The sequence below is a fragment of the Xiphophorus couchianus genome, chromosome 7 (genome assembly GCF_001444195.1).
Source record: "Xiphophorus couchianus chromosome 7, X_couchianus-1.0, whole genome shotgun sequence".
Taxonomy (NCBI): Eukaryota; Metazoa; Chordata; class Actinopteri; order Cyprinodontiformes; family Poeciliidae; genus Xiphophorus; species Xiphophorus couchianus.
In genome coordinates, this window is record NC_040234.1 from 25,893,912 (window position 1) to 25,902,518 (window position 8,607).

The 8,607-nt window shown below is 39.8% G+C and overlaps 1 protein-coding gene across 2 annotated transcripts in view; it reads right to left on the reverse strand.

Annotated features, from left to right (window-relative positions):
- The window catches only part of LOC114148155 (carbonic anhydrase-related protein 10-like), an 86,857-nt gene that overhangs the window by 50,664 nt on the left and 27,586 nt on the right, over positions 1-8,607 (reverse strand). The gene's annotated exons all lie outside the window — the stretch shown is intronic.

An 8,607-nucleotide genomic window follows, 5' to 3' on the forward strand; every position in this document is an offset into this window, starting at 1 on the left:
AACACACACACAATGTCTACAAGCAGAACTAAGTGTGTAATGCAACATTACCCATCCATCCACTGGCTGCACTCTGTTGTCCTTTGTTAATTAAAGACTAAATCAAACCAGTTCTAAACCCAGATCTATATTTGTCGGTTTTTTTTATAATTTTCTCCTCACTGAAGTGAAGTGAAAAACCCCAGACCATAATGTCTGTGTACAGCTTCACCCCGAGTAATTTTGAATATGGGTTTCATTCAAATTGGCATGTCACATTAAGAAGTAATATAAAAAAGGCCCAAACAACATGCTTCCCTGACAGTTAGGTGAAGGTTACAGCCGCTTTTAATGTTTAATTCTTAGATCTGTGACAGATTTCTCTGTTTAAATGGTAAATGGACTGAATTTATGTTGGACCTTTCCTGTTATACTCGACGCTTTACAGTACAGACATAAACACACACACACATCTTTACACTCATAGGAAGGTCAGAGGGCAACATGGGGTTGAGTGCCTTGCATATTTTTTACAAAACCCTTGGTTTACAGTTTACAGCCCTCCTTTTATCTCTAACTGGTTCTTTCTGACTGAGTGGTGTATTTCTGGAGTTAGTACTGGGAGCACTGGGAGAAGGCAGAACATCTAAATTTTTTAATGCAATAATAATAATAATAATAATAAAAGTTGCATACCGCAGCTTTAAGGGATATCATAGGTCCTAGGTTTATTTTCCAAGCAGAGAAACACAAGATCATGAAATATTTTCTCAAAAGAAGGTCTTGCTTTGGAGATCCATAAAACAAATCCAACATTTGGTTTCCTCTGGTAGATGAGAAACTGTTGAATCGTTGAAAGAGCAGAGAGTGAGGCGTGATAAAAATTAACAGATATTGGCACAACCACATTGAGGTAAAATGCCTGCAGCTTAGCAACAAATGAGCTAGCCTAAAGACAAGAGTCTGAGAATAAAGAGAGAAAAAACGGTTTGGGATCCATTGTTGAAATGTGCCACAAAGAAGTCCAGCAGGTCAATGTTTTTGGCCCTTGTACCAGTGCAACACAAAGGTCATGACCCCACAGGTCGGGGCGGTTGTGCCGGTGAAAGCCCACACAGACATTTATGAAACTGTTTCTGTCCATATACATGCAAATGATTTTATCCATCAAATTAATTCAGTAATTAAAAAAAAAGTTTCCCATCCCAAGCCAAACTGATGAAGACTTATCTGCTTGTCTGCATGAATGGAATTCAGAAACTTGTTCAGGAAGCCAGCTAAGCTTAATTAAAAGCTCTTTGGATAATCAGAGTGCTGAGTTAAGACGCGCCTCAATTATGCTGATGGACAATTTCATCTAGATGGGTGTGTTGAGGCCATCTTTTCTGAAAATATTTGCTATGAGGTGGAACTCTGTTACATTTGTGCTTGGTAGATTTTTTTCCCCTGTGTTGAAACACTTCCTGATAACTCACCAGGAAATAAAGGAAATAAACGATGCTGTTTATTTCCTTTTAAGTGGCCGTGTGTTTGTAAGGAAAATGCATTTGTGGTTTGAGTGGCAGAGCTGATGATGTGGGTTGTGTCCATAGAAAACTAGCCAAGTCCTGTCTGCCAGAGCTGAGCAGATTATTCTCCTATGAAATCTTGTCTGTTGCTGTTTATTGTTCAAATTTTAAGAAATAAGATATATTTGAAAGTTTAATTTTTCTCTTTAAAAGCCACGCCAGCCTTTTGAAGTGAAAGGGGCTTGTAACAATGCCGAGAAAGAAATAATCCATCAAACATCTTCTTTACTCTTTGTGCTAATTTTAGATTGTGGAGCTGCAGTATTTATGCTGGACAGAAATTTGGATTCTCCTGGAGAATAAGGAAGGCTGATTTCAGACTTTCTGCTCCTGCTCTTTTCTTCTCATCTGTTGTCTTCGTCCTCCTGGTGTTGGACGGGCACAATTAGGCTGTCCAGCTGTGGTCAGCAGCCGCTTCCCCCCGCTGCCTTCCTCCTGCTGCTCATGTCTGCAGTGACCTGAAAGTTTGACTATAAAGCAATTACTGAATGTTATTGGAAAACCAGCTAGCCGTGTTTAAGTTTCGGGTCTGAAATATCAGCTAACTATTTGAAATTATTGCCACCGAGTTAAAATAAAAAATAAAAAATTGGAGCTGAAATAAAGACTAGCACAATTAATCAGGAGAGGATTTCTCGTTTTGCCTGTCAGACAAGGCAAAGCTTATTAACAATTTTTGAGAAGATTAAAACTTTTCAGTTTTAATTTACAGAACTATTGAGCTGTGCATGCCTTGCAGGTAAGAAGATTTACTTCCCTCTTCATGAATCAAGATAGTTTCTGCAGATAGTTGTTTTAGCAGCTATGAAAATGTATTATTTTTCAAGTGTTCAGAATATAAATTAGAATTTTAGTAGAAACAACATGCCACAGGAAAAATTAAGAAGAATTTGGCAATCTGTATTCATTGTAGGATAATTCAGTGCAGGTCTGCTGGTCCAGATATTCAAGGGCTTTTCAGTTAATACATATTGTGCTACAATGGTCTAGACCAATGGTTCTCAAACTTTTTTCAGTGATGTACCCCCTTAAAAATATATTTTTAGTCAAGTACCCCCTGACAAAACATTTTTGGAATAAAAAAGAGGTACAGTGCTGTTCCTGCAGTACCTCCACGTACCCCCTGGGGTACGCGTACCCCCATTTGAGAACCACTGGTCTAGAGCAACGCATGGAAGGAGCAGAGAGTAGAAACGGATCCATGTTGCGGTGCGAGGGCCTTCACAGGCCAGGTCCTTGAAGGATCCCTGGCCTTCACAGGCCCTCGCGTCCACGTGGCGGTGCGAGGGCCTTCACAGGCCAGGTCCATGAAGGATCCCTGGCCTTCACAGGCTTTTGCATCCACGTGGTGGAGCGATGGCCTTCACAGGCCTTCACATTACCATGTAGTCGTCTTATTCAAGTACTTCTGAAGGAACAGCCTGCGATGTCATCAGTGACAGTCAGGGACGGACGTGATGTCATCGATGACATCGCAGGCTGTTACCTCAGAAAAAATATTTTTTATACCTACATTATTTTTTATTATAATTTGTCAGTGCTCTAAAACGTTGTTCACGTCATGAGTGACATGACAGCTATTCTTAAGTGATGTCATGAGCAGCTCCAAGCCATGAATGGCTGCATTATGAGTGTATTTTTTTTTGTGCTTTTCCAATTGAACTAAAACTTCAGAGGCACAGATCATGTTAGTTCAGATGACAAACACTTTCAAACATTTAAAAACGTAAAATGTAAATCCACAAATTAAAACAAAATCCTAACAAGACTTAGAATGTATGTTGGCGTAAATTTTCACTCACTGAATAAATTATTACAACTTATTAATTAATTCTCCAATGAAAAACAGTTAAAATAGAGATGCACATTCTTATACTAGACTGTTTAACAGCATTCACTTTTCAAGATGTTTTATTGTTAGAAATGACATTGCAACATTCTTGACCTATTTAAGCTTGTGGTTGAACGGCTTCTTAATACTTTTTTGCAGACCCAACTGTTCAATTGCTGTGAGGAAAAACAGATAGGAGAGGCTGCGGCATCCTGAACACGATTTATCCAGATAAAAATCATAATGAGGTTTATAAAATGCCCCCTGTCTTCACATGTCCGAGGTTCGTCTGTTGTCACATAGCCATTTAGCAAATACTATAAAAACCACTGACCAGTAATTAGAAAGTAATTAAAATGAAAATTATTATACAAATAATTAAATTGAAAAGAATTAAAATCAGTTAAAAATTCTTAAAATAAGAAAAATTATGAAAGAGTCATTGGCAAAAAAATAAATAAATATCAAATTAAATTTTTTTCAAAAGCAATGAAATACATTAGTTAAAATAAGTATTGAAGACTTCCAGTGGTGCCATGCTCTGAGATGGCTGCATTGGGTGGAGGCTCCAGTGACATTGATGATTAACTGACAAATTGATAATTAACTGACAAATTACATAATTTTCTGGACATCCCCTTAAAAAAAACAGCAAATAAGAAAACAATGCCAACAAGAAACACCGTTGGTAAACAATAAACTGAACAAAAAGCACCCAAAGAGAAGAAAGACCCGCAGCAGGCTAACAATACAGCTAGCTAGAGAAGAAAAGCTAACGAAGCTAATGAAACGGTAGCCAAAGTCCTGCGTGAACTAAAGGAGTTGTGGAAAGAAAATTAGAGTGTGTTTGCTGAGACAAAGGCTGCTCTAACAAAACTGGAAACATCCGTATGAGACCTGAAAGAGCGTAGGGACACCCTAGAGCAGTGGTTCTCAAATGGGGGTACGCGTACCCCTGGGGGTACGTGGAGGTACTGCAGGAGGTACGTGAAGCTTTTCAAAATATCTTTAAAAAATCAGTAGGCTCCTCATAATAAGTCTTGGGAAAAATTAGTTTGTAAAAAGTTCGATAAAATATAAATGTGTGTTCATGCACTGAATTATTATTTATGTATATATTTAATTTTGTACCATTACAGAGACCAATATAAATTAGCAACGTTTTGCATATTTCAGTTTTGACTGGTTTTATACCTTCCTGGTGGTCACCGTCTTCTGTTTTTCTTTTTTGTTTAACCAAGCAATGTTTGCAATATGGATGTATTTGTCAGGTTCACTGATATAAGTTGTTTGGCTTTAATAAATCAGACAGTGATTTTACAGCACTGTACCTCTTTTTTATTCCAAAAATGTTTTGTCAGGGGGTACTTGACTAAAAATATATTTTTAAGGGGGTACATCACTGAAAAAAGTTTGAGAACCACTGCTCTAGACAAGAGGGAAAAAGGCAGAAATTAAAATCTAAAGTTCTTGTTTTTGTCATGTTCTGTGTTTTCTGTGTACTTATTTAGAGTTTTCTGTGTCCCCGAGTCTTTGTGTTGTCCTGTCTTCCCCTTGATTGTTTCCCAGGTGTGTCTCATTTCTGTGATTACCCTCCCGTGTATTTAATGTCACCTGTGTCCCAGCGTCTCTGTCGGGTCCTCGTCTCATTTGGTGTCTATGTCCTCAGTCAGTTGTGTCAGTCCACTCGTTTGCTCTGTTGCTACCTGTGTTGAGCCCCTGTTTCCGGCTCAGCAGTGCTGCTGGGGTTTTGGACTTTAGGATTTTGGTTTGCCATTCTCACCATTAAAATCATCATTTTTATTTCTACCTGGGTCTGCCTCACCACCTCACACCGCCAATTCATGACAGTTTTGACAAAAACTTTCTTAGTTTGAAAGAGAAAAAAGGTCCAATGCTCAAGGTTAAGACTGTCATTTTCATTTTCACGACTCTATCTGTAATGCAGCTTCAGATTTTATTTCCATCACAAAAAAATCGAATTGATAAAGCGCTCTCCTATTTGACAATATATGCTTAAGTACAATACAATTGAACAAGAAAATGGATGACTGGGCCAGGAGGTTGATGATGATGAATACTGTGAAATACATCTAGAAAATTTGGGGTTGCAGTTTTAGAGTGAAATAAAAAATCCAAATTCTCCTTCATTAAAAAATGGAATTTCATTAAAGCACTTGTTAGAAAATAAAACAAGCATTTAAATGGGGCAAACTTTGGTGAATATGACAGGTCAGATGTCCTCACAGCTGACTGAGGAAGGATAACTCAACAACCAGGCCCGGCGGCATGGGCAGAGTCAGCTGTGCCCCGCCCCTGGCCTGGAAGCTGTCTGTTATTTTTACCTTAAAGTGGACAAAACTCTGTTATTCCGATATCGATTTGATGCAGTACTTCTGCACTTCCCATATCTGTGCCTTCTGTCACTTTTTTCAGCAGTTAAAACTGTTTAATCCGTTGTTAACATGTCGTAACCTGTTTTTCCGAACAGCCTTTAACCGCAACATGGGCGCTAAGACGCTCGCGCCAGGTTTACCAGGTTTACACATGTGCGACAGCGAAGGAGACCTGCTGCTGCTGTGCACAGCTACTCAGGTGTGTGTTAGAATCATGGTAGCAAACCAGGAAAACGCAAAGAACTTGGCACAATTTTCCCCCCAAACTAACCGACTGAGTTGAGTAACGCTGTTCAGTACAGGTAATGTCAGCTAACATATGACTAGCTAATACCAATACATCATGTTAAGCTTATTAACAAGTAGCTTTTAGGCTACTGATGTCAAAAGTGAATAGTACTTGTTACATTCACTTGAGTAACTTTTTTGGAAAAAAGGTACTTATAAGAGTAGTTTTACTGCACTGTAGTTTTTTTCTTTTATTATATTATTAATGCTACATAGATTCATTTTGCCTCCCCAAAATAAGCCGATGCCCCCCCCCACCCCGATACTCCCTCTGTTAAACTCGTCTGGAGCCGGGCTGTCAACAACTTATTTTTAGATTCTGTGTTTTCTGAAACTATAAAAAGTTATTTCTTTCCTTCGCATGAAATGGGTCAACACAACTTGAATTGAAAAATGAACTGGAATATGGGAAGTCCTAGTTTGCAGGCATAAGAGGGAGTAGAACTGTAACTGAGAAGTCATATAGCGGGTTGTTACCCCAGGGGAGAGCTGGGAGAGATCTGCCTGTGAAGCGCGCAGCGGAGCGGAGCTCAGCAGACCCGGACGTTGTGTAAATTGGGGGTCACTCTACGAAGGTCTGCACGTATTTGACGCAGACAATGTGGATACAAAGAGCAAATGTTCCCCAGACCAGTCCGCACCAAGGTACATTTTTACCACCTACATGTCCTAGGTGTAGGTGGCACAGTAAACTGCTGGAATTTGTCACAAGAAATGTTGGAAATCTGAACGCTTGACCTTTGATCCATTGAAATGAGTTCACCTAATTCAGGTGCCATGATGGACATTGGAAGTGAGGGACGGGAACATTGAACGGATCGACTGCCATGGTCTCCCCAAGTTGTTTTGTCCGAGATAGCCACGGCTTCCACTTGTCCAAGTCTGTGGACGCAGCACAGTGGGGCTCAAAGAAAGTGGAAAATTGTTAGCTAAGAAACTGACTCATACCTTCCCAGTCCTGTTTGTTGATTTGATCAAATCATGACTTTTCCTGAATTCACGCAGCATGATTTAAACCACAGGCATAAGGGCAAATGATGTTTCCCCTTATGCCGGAACAGACTTAAAAGCTTACAAAAGTCAGGATTCTCAGTATCAGTATTAAACAGAATTCAGAGGTTCTGTAATTTTCTGCATTGTGATGTGAATTCCACTTTCACATCCTATTCTTATGTTTTCCACACTTAAGGAACCCAGAGACTCCCGTCGGTAGTGAGGTGTTTGTGGTAGGAGTGATAGATGGGTTGTAGGTGGGATTACATCATTGGTCAGTTCTGATGCCCTTATTGTATAGAGAGGTAATGGGCAGATGTATGGAAAAAGTCAGGCCAGAGTCCCCATACAGGATTATGTTCACATTTTACATCATGATTTGTAGTGAGTGAGAGTGGGAAGCAGGTGGACCGACGGATGAGGAATGCTAAGTGGAGGTAAACTCCATCACTTTGAATTCCTCATCAGAGGAATGCCAGGCAGGAAGAGCTACTGAGGGTGGATGAGTTTAAGGGCACAAGACAGCTAATTAGGGTCAGCCAGAGAAAATTAAAAGGATTCTTCTTTCAAAAAGTAAGCATTGAATTATAAACATACTGAGCCTTTCATATTTTTGCTGAATATCTCCCAGAGATACGGTTGCGTTATACTCAACTTGCAACATCGGAGCAAATGTCTGGTTTCTTTTCTCACTCAGTCTTCCATCCTGTTCTGAGATGCATCCAGCACACACTCCTCTTTTTCCTTTTTCAGTCTTTCTGCAGCCTTCTCGCTCATGCAGACACATGAAGCTTCTTCTCTTCTGTCTAATAATAGTCACTAAGTGGGGGTGGTGGGATCCAGGGTGTACCTGGAGTATTGCCAGTGATGCGAACTTGTTCTTTTTTGTTTTTGGGTTGTTGTTGTTTTTTTTTTCACCAAAGCATTTTTAGTTTCCAGTTAAACAGGCTTCAGATTTTTGTGAAAGATATAAATGGATTAACTTTATATAAGACCACATTATGGAAAGGAGCGTGAACGATAACTAATAAATATGGGTGTGTTCTCGATAAAGGATGTTCTACAGGAGTTTTCTATGCTGTGGTCTGTTTGCATGTTGAACAGTGTCTGTCTTCTGTGCCCCGCTGCCTTTTCCCACCTCAGAGATAATTGGGCGGCAACTTACAGAAGAAGTGAGAAAAATGAGGTGGTGCAGAAGAACAAGATTACAGTGAAGTTACATCACTGTTAGCAAACAGAACTGCATTGTATTTGGCTTAAATTACCCAACTTTTCAGTAACATCTGCTGTCTGTAACAGAGAAGACGTTCAGTCCGAAATGTTTCTGAGGAAACATCGTAGGGCTGCAGTGTAAACGCCTGCAAGCCTCAACACACACACACACACACACACACACCCCACACACACAGCCTGATGCTTTCCTATTGGACCTTTGTAACTTTTTCTGTCCTGAGAACATTCACTGGTTAGGCACAATATTATGACCACTGACAGAGTAACTAAACAGCACTGAATTTGAAATGAAGCGAACATTTTGTCCTCAAAGTTGACG